Genomic DNA, 13,849 nt, shown 5'->3' on the forward strand with positions numbered 1-13,849 from the left:
CTTGTTGTCCCGGTGTGTGGTGTGTGCCTGGTCTCAGGCCTATCCGAAGATCGGAAACAATGAGCTCTGAGCTCGTTCCGTAGGGTAATGTCTGGCTGTCTCGTCAGAGACTGCAGCAGATCAAACAGTGAAACACACACACACACACACACTATTCCATTTGCCAAAAAGATACATTAGTCATCCCTGTTTTCTTTTTGTTTTTCCTTTATCTAAGTAAACAAACCAGTACCTTTCACGATTTCTTTACGTTGTGTTATTATCATGGAAATCCTTCAGTCCTCTTTTCGGATCACGGCACGGGAGATGTTCTGTTCACTAATCTTGACATCAAACTTTTTTTTTTTCTATTTCCCTTCATTTTTTTTTTTTTTTCACATGTCATATACTTCTATACTTTTAAAACGCCTTTGAGTCTCATTCTTATCTCTTTATCCATTTATTTCATATTCTTTTTTTTTCTATCGACGTTTTATTTTCGTTATTTCTTACTAAATCATCAAGACTGAATATTTCTTTTCATTTATCTTAATTATTAATTTTAATCGTGATTGTCTTTTCATATACTTCTATCTACGTACATTTAGTTTCATTATTTCTTTACTAACATACCATTATTTTTCTATATTCAACATCAACTTATTTATCTTTATCCATCTTCACCCGTGGTTTTGTCTGAAGGTGAAGGAATGTCACTGCATCAACACGCTACAGCTGTGATGCTGCTCGGGCGTCTTGTGAGGTGATTGGGAGCAGCGGGGTGCGTGGCGCGTGACAGGAGGCAACGGTGTGACCAGGGTCTCTCAACACCGCAACAGCCCGCGTGTGATAGGGTGGTGATGAATCCTGGCCTGCTTCATGAGGTGTGGAGATTAGGTGGTGGTGGTAAGGCATTCATGGGTGTGATGGGTAGAAGGATATATGACTTGATGACCGGAAGGTGAGGATGAGGATGATAGTTAACGGTGATTGACGGAAGCTACATAGTTGAGCTTACACGAGTTTTTAAGGTTGTTTCTGCGGCTTGAGTGACATATTGACAAGATTTTTACATTATTACAAATAAACACCTTTGTGAAACCGGTCAATTATATCTGTGGCCTTGGAAAATTGTCGTGGTGAAAGAGCAAAGTTTTCTTTAATGCAAGACTACCAGAGGTCCAAAAAACGCTCTTCCCAGCCTCCCGCGGGCCCGACCCATCATGCGCGATCCGTCATGCAGGGCATAAAGAAACCGAGAAGAAAGGCAGAGACGGAGTGGGGCGAGAAAGCCTTTGTTTTGTGCACGCTCCGCTCTGCTCCTCACACCACACCGCGCCACCACCACCAGGCCACACCTTATTCCCTCACACCAGCACTACAGCATCTTCTTACCTGCTTTATTATTAGCCTTTTCCTTAGCTTTCTGACGCTTCTCTAACATTGACGTCTGTCTTTAACTTGATCTTTTCTTCCCTTCTTTTCTATTGTTATTTTCATTGACTTGTGAGGCGGGAAGAGTTAGGAAGAGGAGTTAGTCATCAGAGAGAGAGAGAGAGAGAGAGAGAGAGAGAGAGAGAGAGAGAGAGAGAGAGAGAGAGAGAGAGAGACTGAACGTCATAGCTCTCTCAATCCATTTCAGGGGCCACGGATAATTGTAGCAGGATTCTCATGAGCGTTCCCCTTGTTAGTAATATCAAATCCTCGTTAATCTACCACTATAACCGTAAAAAATACTTAAAAACCGGTGCCACCTCAATTAAATCCCTTTAAAAAAACTGAAGGTGCGTTTGGAAGTGTTTCAGAATATGATTTAACCTCTTCAATACCATGACGTGTTTCCATATTCATTTTGATTACTATTTAGTGATTTTATACAGCTTCAGAAACTCATGTGGGTGGATTAAAAACTGAAGACTGTGGCCACTAATTTTCTGACCTACGTAGACTCTGATGCCAATAAAATGGTCAAATCACACCCAAACTCACGGTAAAAATGCCTCCCAGTACTGAAGGGTTAATTTTATTTATTTGTTTATTTGCCTTCAAAAGAAGATACATAGGACACTTTAAACATATTTCACTCGTTCATAAAATTAATTTGAAACTAAAAAACTGTTTAAAAATTACATCATTATAAACTTTAAAATATTAAACGAAAGGAATAAATTAAAAGTAAACAAGGGAAATCTTACAGCTACCTAAACAATTTCAAAATTATACATAGATTAAAGCATAAATTCTAAAATTATACAAATGTCATTTTTTAAATTACACTATCATGCAACTAAAATGGGGCAAGTAGCAAATTTAAAACATAATTGTCAAATGAATTTTCACTTGCCAGAAGGGTACGGACACTGTCAGATAACCCATCATTATCCATTCTCTGATGTTTTATTTCATATTTGGCCTTCTTTGCATAGCTAGAGTCAAACAGATATTTCATTAAGTTTACATTGTACTTTGAACAGATGTCCCTCGCTCTTCCAAGTAAGCCTGTTGATATGAATTCCCTTTCATTCAAAACTTTATTATAGCAATATATATAAAAGCATCTTGCTCTTGAGTTATTATGAAAAATCTGGCATAATAGGTCAATATTCATTACATCCACAATAGACTCCATTGAGGGTATCCTTAAGGCTTTCAATAAGGGTTTACTTCTACAGTATTTATGTAGTCCGAACATAGCCTTTACAAGTTTTCCTTGCATGGACTCTAACTCATTCATACGTTTTTTATCGATCTTAACAGTTTTCAATCCATATGTCATTACAGAACTAATTGCGGTTTTCCAGACATAAGAAGCTGTGTCAACATTAGTTTCCAAGTTGCACAACCCTGCTCCTTGTAGTGCGTAAAATGCTTTTCTGCAGGCACTACTGCGTTCATTAACATGAGCATGGGGTTTTCTATGGGAAAGATTCACTCCCAGGTATTTCAACACATCACATTCTTTCAAAATATCTCTATTTAGGTGCCATACAGGACGCTCCGTAAAATATCATTAGCCAAATATGATACATTCAGTCTTGCTAGGATTAAAAGACAAGCCATGATTACTTACATACTTATTAGAAACTTCAATCATTTGCTGCAGACCTGTGACAGTTAGACTACATAAAAGAATATCATCTGCATAACTAAAAACATTAAAAGACTTGGAGCCAATAACAACTCCACCATTATATGTTGATAAAGTATCCACAAGATCTTTGTAAAATAGGTTAAATAAAAAAGGAGATGTTAGCCCACCTTGGCGAGTACCTCTAGAGACTTGGATATCATCAGATAAATATGTTCCCCACTTAATTTGTACCGTAATTGATGTGTACCACGTAAGCAAAGTAGCCCAGCAATCCTTAGGAATCGCTCCCATTGCCTTGTAAAAAATGACCTCATGAGGTATCGCATCAAACGCTCCCTGGGCATCTAAAGAACATGCAAATACCGGTGAGCCTCTGAATTTACAATATGAGATAACATCTTGCGCTAGCACAGCAGCCATATTTGTACTCCGTCCTGTGACAAATCCAAATTGTTGGTCATTCATTTCATAACCCCCACAGTTATCTAGAATATACAATTCAAGTATCTTAGAAAATACAGTAGAGACAGTAACTGGTCTGTAATTCCCAGGGGCCGATGGGTCAAGGGTTGCCTTTTTAAGTATGGGTATAAGGATGCCCTTTGTAAATGACTTGGGCACTACATGAAATTGTATGCACAGGGTAAGCATACATCCTAATAGAACTGTAACGTGGCTGTCTATGGCATATTTTAAATGTTCTGCCATTATGCCATCCATTCCAGGAGAGCAACCATTGTTTAAAGAAGATATGTACCTTCTTACCATGCGGGCCGAAACCACCCTATCACGGGCTACAGTCGACATAACCGTTCTATATGTGACGTCGGTTTCTGCCTTAGCACGACGCCTGGTGTCACTAAGGGTCAATGAGTCTTCCCAATTTTCAAACTTATTCCTGAAATTATGTTCTAATGCTTGATTTGTAATATGATTTGTATACATTTGATTTTTTTTTTTTTTACTTCTGCTTATTCTGTTCCAAAATTTCTTTAAATTACCATTTTTGTATAAAAAAAAAAAATCAGCTGAGAAGTTAGGTCGTGTAAATCAGTATTAATTGCTCTCCTACAAGCAACTTGATATGACTTTTTTGCTAACTTGTAACAGGCATAAACTTGGCCCTCACGCGGCCTATCACATGACTTCCATATCCTGAACCAGAATTGTTGTCTATCTCTAGTAACGGTGCAGTCGTGATTCCACTACTTTTTGCTCGGGTAACGCCCTAAATATCTGTTAGGAGCATCTAATATCGCCTTTGTACAAGAATCATGCATAATTGTACTCAGCTGTTCACACATGGAATCAATAACTAATTTTGCCTCATCATGTATGTTAACCGTTGAAACATCAATAATCGGCAAGTTCCTTGAAGCCACCTTCATATTTTGAGAATAGCGATTCCTAACTTGAGAATCTGACCAATTAATGCGGGGATAGGAAGGCATTCTAGAGCCATTACCAAAAGCATTATCTTGGGAGTTCACATTCAGTTTCACACATATTGACATCGGGAAATGATCACTTACATTGTTCTCCAACTCTGACATAATATAACAACTTTTGATATTACTCATAAAATATTGAGGTATAAAAATGTGATCAATATATGACCTAGAATTAGCATTAAAATATGTGTAATTACAATTCTGATCAAACATAAAATTTGACACGCACAGATCATTCCCTGAAAGAAAGTCATGCAGTAAATAGTTATGATTGTTAAATGGATGTCGTCTGTACCAATATTTATTCAGCATGTTTTGGGATGGTAGAGGAGCATTCATGTCCCCACAACAACAAAAGGACCCGTCACGTTATCAATAGCAGACTGTAGTTTGTCAAGGGTATCATTGTAAAGTTGTAATTGATCACTTCTCCCGTTGTGGAAAGGCATGTATACTCCAAATACTGTGAGTATAACTTGTTGACAAGAAATCAGCTTAACACCTGTTATCCTGTCATTGTCCATATGTAAGGGCACATAGGTGACATTAGGAATTCTATTACCAATAAAACCCACTCCACCATATGGCCGCCCCACCACTGCTTCTTCAAGATTGACACTGGACTTCATGTGTATCCATCTCTTCTCTACATTATTAAATCGCTCTTCCAAAGCAGACACTTCGTATGGAGTTAGCCAGTGTTCACAAAGAAACAATAAGTCACATTTTGGCAATAAATCAAAATCTATAATCCCAAACGATGACTTCAAACCCTTACAATTATATGATATAACAGTAAAATCTTTATCACTGAATTTTATTAATTATGTATATTATCACACTACTTTTTTTCCTAGTCCAGATCTAGTGATACTAAAATTTCCTGGAACAATGGTTGTAATCAAACAGTTGCTGAGAAGACTGAGTTCCTCTATGATTATTACTGGTGGTGAATCTCGAGTGTGCAAAGGATCCAGACACTCAATCCTTGGACAAGGACGACCAATTTTCTACAGGGAGTTCATTTTGATAGTGCCGGCGCCAACCATACATGTGTGCCTTCACCGGTTTTTTTCCGAAAGGGTCGTATTTGAACACCTGACGGCCAGTGCTCACCATTATAAAGTTTCTCTTCTCCTTCCAAAGTGTCAACATTTATACAGAATGAGGATCTTCTTTTAACTCTACAATTGAGCTTAATTACAGCAGAGACATCCCTAACACCAATAGCACTAAGATGTTTCTTCATATACTCAACTGTAGTGCTTTCAGCCATGTGACCCACGTATACTGCTATACATCCCTTTAAGGGGTCACCATTGTTAGCAGCTTTGATTTGAAAGCGGCCAGGTGGAGCTGAGCCAACTATCTTACGATGAGTACTTTCCCGAATCCTTATTTTGCTTTGTTTCAGACGGCGCTGTTGCTCAGCCGGTAACCTAAACTCACCCTCCATCTCATCTTGATGTACATGTCGTTGGGGCAAGTTTGAGGGTCGTTGGTCATCATCGGTGCCGTCCCCTACTTGCCAATCATCTCGTGGAGACCTTTGAACATTATGGGGCCCATTCGCAGTCCCTTGATCTCCCATGGTCCGTCTAACGGCCCTCGGTCAGCCCGATACCCATCTGCAGGCTGCTTGTCACTTCGATGCCCACCCGCCGGTCCTCGTCAGTACGAGATCCGGCCGTGGTCCCCCGCTCATCACGGGGCCCTTCCGCCGGCCGCTGAACAGTACGAGTTCCATCCTCAGACCCAGGGTGTCTGAGGATGGAACCCGCAGGTCCCTGTTCTATACGCTTTCCGTCCACAGACCGCCGTTCAACACGGGGACTTTCCGCAGGTCGCTGGTCTGGCCGAGATCCATCCCCAGGCCCCTGACCAGCCCGGGGCTCGTCTCCACCTTCGTGGTTAGTAAGGGGCTCGTCTACAGACCGTTGGTCCGTAGCCGACATGTCTGCACGCCCCCGTCTATCACGGGATCCGTCCGTGGGAAGTTGGACATCAGGTTGCTCGTCCACAGGTACTCGCAGTTGTAAACTAGTCATCTCATGACGTAATTGATTTACTTGCGTGACGTCCAGACTCATCTCCAAATGAGCTATCTTTTCTCTCAGACTGTTAACATCCTCTGATAGAGTAGAGATGACGCTACTCAAATTAATGACGGTGTCTCTAAGCATAACACATGTCTCCAATAAACCCGCCCCTTTTATCGGAGCAGCAGTCAGTTGAGACTGAGTATTAATATTCAGTCCTTCTCCCGTGTTTCCTGTTTTCAATACCTTAGCCAATCTTCTATCTGGCAACTTGTTCACCACAGAGTAACCAATTGTGTATATATCCTCTGCCATTAGAGATATTTTCTTATGATTGTAAAGCTCAACTGCTTCATACGTATCCGGGAACGTCTCACAAAGAATGTCAAACAGTTTTAACCGTAAATTCCACAGTTTCTCTATGTCCAGTCCATATTCTGACAGCCGTTCTATGATTTCTTCTTTATCATATTGATATATGGCAGTAAGGTTATCTATAAAAGTGGTGGTAAAGGTATCAGAGTTACACGTGTAGCATATCAAATATGGTTAATCCTTCCATGTTATACGTACGAACGTGCGTAAGTGTGTGTGTGTGTGTGTGTGTGTGTGTGTGTGTGTGTGTGTGTGTGTGTGAGTGCTTTACTGTTGTTACTTGGATTCTCTGCTAGTTTCACCCTTGTTTACGACACTTATCCTGTTAATATGACGTCAAAACTAAGTCACATCAATAAGCTCAAGTGCGCATGCGCAACCTGGGGAAACCCAATCAAGGAGGACCGGTGCTGTCTGGTAGATTCAATTTTCACTGAACTTATTCTAAATTCCTGATGCATCTATACCGATAAAATGGTATTCTTCTTGCTCACCGTGTAATCACGTTCCTTGCACCATATTCCGAAGAATATTGATATCCAAGTATCGACGAAATTCGTGAAAACTAGACGAGCACCCACACACACACCTGCCTGTCCCGACAAGAAATCCTAGGTCCTGACAAGAAATCCTAAGAAAGAAGCGACACTTCCTTTGGCGCAGGGTAGCAGCGCTCTCTAAACGTGACGCCCTGAACTTCCGGGTCATCACTTTTAACGTGTAACATGTCTCACCATTGCACCATTGCACCGTGTACCCTCTGTCTAATGCATGGCATCTTTCATTACATCCTTCCCACTATCTTTCCTCCTTATCTCCCTCATTACCATTTTTCTCTCCACTTTCCCACAATCACGCCTCGTTATCTTTCCTCCACTCCACCTCCTCCTCGTGTCACTCCACACCTCCTATTCCCTCTCTTTAACGTCTTCTTTCTCTTCAGCATCACTATTTCTTCATCAACTTTCCCACCACTCCTAGTCGTTATTTTTCTTTATTTCACCACCACCACCACCACCACCACTACTACCACCTCCTTCTCCTCCTCCTCCATTATTACATCTTCAAACACCCACCAGACATCCTCCTCCTCTTCCTTCTCCAAAGCCAAACCTACATTCACCTCATCTTGCATACACACTCCTCGTAAGTCACCACTCCTTCTAACGACCCACACACACACACACACACACACACACACACACACACACACACACACACACACACACACACACACACACACACACATCATGAAAAGTCAGTGTCTGAGGTACATTAAGAAGTTCAGTTTTCCGCATAGGACGGTGAACATCTGGAATGGACTAAGTGATGAGATTGTAACAACAAAAAGTGTGAACAAATTCAAGGAAATGTTAGATAAATGTAGATATGGAGACAGGTCAATATGAGCCCCGCTTGAACCCTGTAACATACAACTAGATAAATACAAAGACACACACACACACACACACACACACACACACACACACACACACACACACACACACACACACACACACACACACACACACACTGGTACAACCCTTTCGTTTAACATACATCTACGAATCCTACCGTTTTAAATTGAATTCTTTACCAAAACGCCGAAAATCAATGAATAAAAACAACAATAACACGTTTAATCAATTCCAACGAAAATATAGAAATAGGTGAGATGTTATCGGGAAAATAAAGGAAATGTAAGATCATGAGAAAATGACAATAATGGACTAAGTCTATAAAAAAAATCATATAGCTGGCACAATCAATTAAATAGAAAAAATAAGAATATAGATGGGAATATATTAGAGTGGTGAAACGAAAAAAGAAAATTATAACAAGAAAACAACATGTAAAAGAAACTAAGAAAATTAAAAGAACAATATATAAATAAAGAAAAAGAGAAGGAGAAATAGAAAAACAGGAAAATAGAAATGGAGAGAGAATTAAACGAAGAAAAGGAAGGAAAACGAACAAGAAAAAAAAATAAAAAAGGAACCGTATGAAAGAAAAGAGGAACAAAACAACAATAGCAAAATAAACTAGATCCTGTAAGTAACATAAGGACAGGAAATAACTAGGAAACAAAGATCATATAGAAGAACATAAGTAAGCGTAAGAACACAAGAAAATAACAATAACAAGCTAAACTCATTCCAGCACAACACAGCTCGGTAATAAATGATCAAAGTACAACAAAGCCATCTCATGAAGCCTAACATTTCATAATATCTAGACGTATTTCGCAAGACATACAAACACTCCTCGTCGTGCAGCCTCACTAAAAGGTGGTAGTAGTAGTAGTAGTAGTAGTAGTAGTAGTAGTAGTAGTAGTAGTAGTAGTAGTAGTAGTAGTAGTAGTAGTAGTAGCAGCAGTAGTAGTAGTAGTAGTAGTAGTAGTAGTAGTAGCAGCAGCAGCAGCAGTAGTAGTAGTAGTAGTAGTAGTAGTAGTAGTAGTAGTAGTAGTAGTAGAAGAAGAAGAAGAAGAAGAAGAAGAAGAAGAAGAAGAAGAAGAAGAAGAAGAAGAAGAAGAAGAAGAAGAAGAAGAAGAAGAAGAAGAAGAAGAAGAAGAAGAAGAAGAAGAAGAAGAAGAAGAAGAAGAAGAAGAAGAAGAAGAAGAAGAAGAAGAAGAAGAAGAAGAAGAAAGAAGAAGAAGAAGAAGAAGAAGAAGAAGAAGAAGAAGAAGAAGAAGAAGAAGAAGAAGAAGAAGAAGAAGAAGAAGAGAAGAAGAAGAGAAGAGAAGAAGAAGAAGAAGAAGAAGAAGAAGAAGAAGAAGAAGAAGAAGAAGAAGAAGAAGAAGAAGAAGAAGAAGAAGAAGAAGAAGAAGAAGAAGAAGAAGAAGAAGAAGAAGAAGAAGAAGAAGAAGAAGAAGAAGAAGAAGAAGAAGAAGAAGAAGAAGAAGAAGAAGAAGAAGAAGAAGAAGAAGAAGAAGAAGAAGAAGAAGAAGAAGAAACAGCAGCAGCAGCAGCAGCAGCAGCAGCAGCAGCAGCAGTAGTAGTAGTAGTAGTAGTAGTAGTAGTAGTAGTAGTGTCACATTTCAACACCGCTATTTTTTCTCGTGACCTTTTCTGTTATCATTATTAGCTCTAACTCCATGACACACACACACACACACACACACACACACACACACACACACACACACACACACAGGCAACTATCTTAACATATTTCCTTCGGTCAGCCTAAATATGTTAATACAGTCAAGCGTTCGTCCGGTTTCTGCTTATTAACTTTAAAAAAAAAACAAATTCCTGTTTAATGCCGAGAGAGAGAGAGAGAGAGAGAGAGAGAGAGAGAGAGAGAGAGAGAGAGAGAGAGAGACCGGATTTCCATGGCGGTTTATCACTGAGCGAGAGAGAGAGAGAGAGAGAGAGAGAGAGAGAGAGAGAGAGAGAGAGAGAGAGAGAGAGAGAGAGAGAGAGAGAGAGAGAGAGAGCGGATTTCCATGGCGGTTTATCACCGAGGGAAGGATACGGAGAGGTTCTTCTGGCATATCGCTCTTCAGTAGAAAAATGAAAAATGTCTAACCCCTGCCTGCTTCTGTATTTCCATCTTCCTATGACCTGAACTCATTTAAGAGGGAGATTTCAAGACATGTCTCCCATTCTTTTGGCTAACTCTCTCGAACCTGCTCGGAACTGGTATCTAAGTGGGCCTTTTTGTTTAATCGTCATTGTTACTCTTGGTTAGATTTTTCCCTCTTACATAAAAGAACAATAATAATAATAATAATAATAATAATAATAATAATAATAATAATAATAATAATAAATAGATAAACAAGAAAATAAATCATTCATCTTTCATTTTGTACGTAATATGTGTAATGGCAATTTGAAAACAAAAAACCATCCGGGACTACTGTGGCTCTGATATCATGACTCTACCTAATTTTCTCAAAAGTACTGTCAACTTTTTAAATCATCATGAAAATTTTGCTCTCTATTTAGTTCTTACTAGAAAGTGTGAATTGATGGAGTCTGGTACAGTATTGTGGAGGGAAAAAAAATTTACATCCAAGAGACGGAGATTCGACGTGAAACAATTCATCATGTGTGACTGTGGGACAGGTAACATTCCCGACAAAATCTTGTACACCAGCGACACCAGTGAACGCAGATATGACAGGTAACTTGAGTGGGTTAGCTGAGGCTGCCATCAAGACACTGACGGACCCTCATCTCGGTAAAGGTTCCCTGCTTTACTATGACAACTGCTACAAGTAATCCTACACTCTATTGGACAACAATACTGGGAAGTGTGGCTCGTGTAAATGGAATGAGAGGGGCATGTCTACTTCCCCTCCAAAAGACACACGCAGTAAGATGAAACAAGGTACGTGGAACCACAACAGTATCTTACAGCTTCATGGAGAGGCAAGTGAGACATCAACATTACAACTGTGCATGAGCTTGTCGTTGGAAAAAGTAGAGAAAATACAGTAAAATAAGAATAAGAAGATAATAATTGAAAGATAAGATGAAGATATTGAAAGTGCCTTGATACCAGTTGTTGGAAAAATTGAAAGTTGTATAAAACAGCTTATTTTCGCATCAGTAACATGGATAACAAGGATGAATGAAAGTCAGTGGAAAGCTTCTATCTCGCTGTTCAACCATGTAACAGGTATGAAGATAATGATAGAGAACATTTATTACACACACACACACACACACACACACACACACACACACACACACACACACACACCGCGTAGTGTAGTGGTTAGCACGCTCGACTTACAATCGAGAGGGCTGGGTTCGAATACCGGTAAGCGGCGAGGCAAATGGGCAAGCCTCTTAATGTGTGGCCCTTGTTCACCTAGTAAATAGGTACGGGATGTAACTCGAGGGGTTGTGGCCTCGCTTTCCCGGTGTGTGGAGTGTGTTGTGGTCTCAGTCCTACCCGAAGATCGGTCTATGAGCTCTGAGCTCGCTCCGTAATGTGGAAAACTGGCTGGGTGACCAGCAGGCGACCGAAGTGAATTATACACACACATTTACTCCATCCATTGCCGGTGTCGAGTTCACACCAGCGCGGTCACGCCATTACCATCATCTCAACCTCCCTCCACCCCACCCTCCTTCGCTGATCCTTCCCCTCAAGTTCCTCCCTCTGAATTATACCTCCAACCACCCTCCCGTCTCTCTTCCCCTCCATCCAATACACACACACACACACACACACACACACACACACACACACTATACTGTACTAGAGAGCATTGTGTCCTTCAACAATCGTGTATGGGTGTCAAGTATAATTTACGAAGTGTCAGGTCGATTTTTTAACCCTGCTTTTCCGTGTTTCTGACAGTATAGGCTGTGATATTGAAAAGCAATGAGCACTATAATTAGTAAGTTTCCATCTTCAATTCTATGGTACCGTAAGCAAATCAAATGGAGAAAAATGGCAGTTCAGAGTCCATTAAACTGCATGTCAATAGTATACCATGCGTGGAGAGGCTGTGGGGAAGACAAAGGATGGATGAACCCTGGAAGGAACAGTTTGGAGGGCCTGAGATTTCAAGTGTTTATATTGGCACCAGTGATTCTACACATTTTCCGCATACTTTTCCATTTTTTGGAGATGATGGTGACATGCTTTAAACAAGAGAATACGATCTAACCACAAGTGTGCCGATTAAATCTTAGCATAATCTCTCCACTCATTCTCTTCTCGCACTACCCTCCCTCCCACGCCCCCCTCTCTCTCTCTCTCTCTCTCTCTCTCTCTCTCTCTCTCTCTCTCTCTCTCTCTCTCTCTCTCTCTCCTCAGGCGCAAGATAACTGGTGCAGTCTAGCCGGGCAAGGCGACAAGACAAAGTTAGGTTGCCCTGCCTCGGTACATATTACGCGGGTCACAACTTCGCTCCGCTATGCAAACTGACTCATCTCCTATTTCTTTCCTCCTTTTTTTCCGTCTCTCTTTTTTTTTTTTTTTCTTTTGCAAGTGTTCGCTCTGCTTTTTTTTTCCTTGTATGTACTTCTTAGCCTTAATTCTCTCTCTCTCTCTCTCTCTCTCTCTCTCTCTCTCTCTCTCTCTCATGTTTGCAGGGTCGGGCCAGCTAGCGGACTCCTATCATTCCTCTCCGTCTTCTCACTGTCCAAGCATCCATTGAACCTCCCAGACCTGTGTTTATTCGACGATATTTATTTTTTCCCCCCTTTAACCAGAACCAGTAGTGTTTGCCTCCTCCTGCTTCTTCTTTTTCTTGTTCTTTTTCCCTCCCTCTTCCAGCGTTCTCCCACCCCCCCTCCCCATTCCCTCCCTCATGCTCCCACACCCCCTCACACCCCGTTACTCAAGCTCTCCCAGACAAATTTAGACGAAGAATATTGATACAAGTTTGCATAAATACTCGGGGACACGTGAAAAAGAAAACGGTGCCGTGTTTGATATGCTGAAGGGGGAACCACGCTATGTAAAAGAGAAAGAGGTTTTATTGTAGCAGGAGCGTTCAGGTTGAGATCCATCGCCTCTTAATGCACTGCACGGATGAAGGAAGTGAAAAAGAGTGCATGCTGTGAAGTGGAACGCCTTGATGTGTTTAGGAATGGAGTGTACGTTCATGGTGGAGGTGCAAATGGCGGTGTTACAGTTTATGCATTAACGGAGAAGGAAGTAAGGAGGAGTGTGCTTGAAGACGTCTGGGAAAATATGCATGAGTGTTTCGTGGGATGACGAATACGGATTTGTTATTCACGAAAAGTAACTCAGGAAAAGTACATGATACATCTAGTATAGTAAACAGTCTGGGATATGAAAAAATAAATAAATAAAAATAACTAATTAATGCAAACTATTTCACTTACCTACCAAAGCTGTCCAATTGTAGAAAGAAAATAAGGACCAATAATGATGTCTTCTAAAACTTTTTGCTCTCTCGAATATGAAGTTGTAATAGTTTG

This window comes from Portunus trituberculatus, chromosome 33, assembly GCF_017591435.1.
Source record: "Portunus trituberculatus isolate SZX2019 chromosome 33, ASM1759143v1, whole genome shotgun sequence".
Classification (NCBI taxonomy): domain Eukaryota; kingdom Metazoa; phylum Arthropoda; class Malacostraca; order Decapoda; family Portunidae; genus Portunus; species Portunus trituberculatus.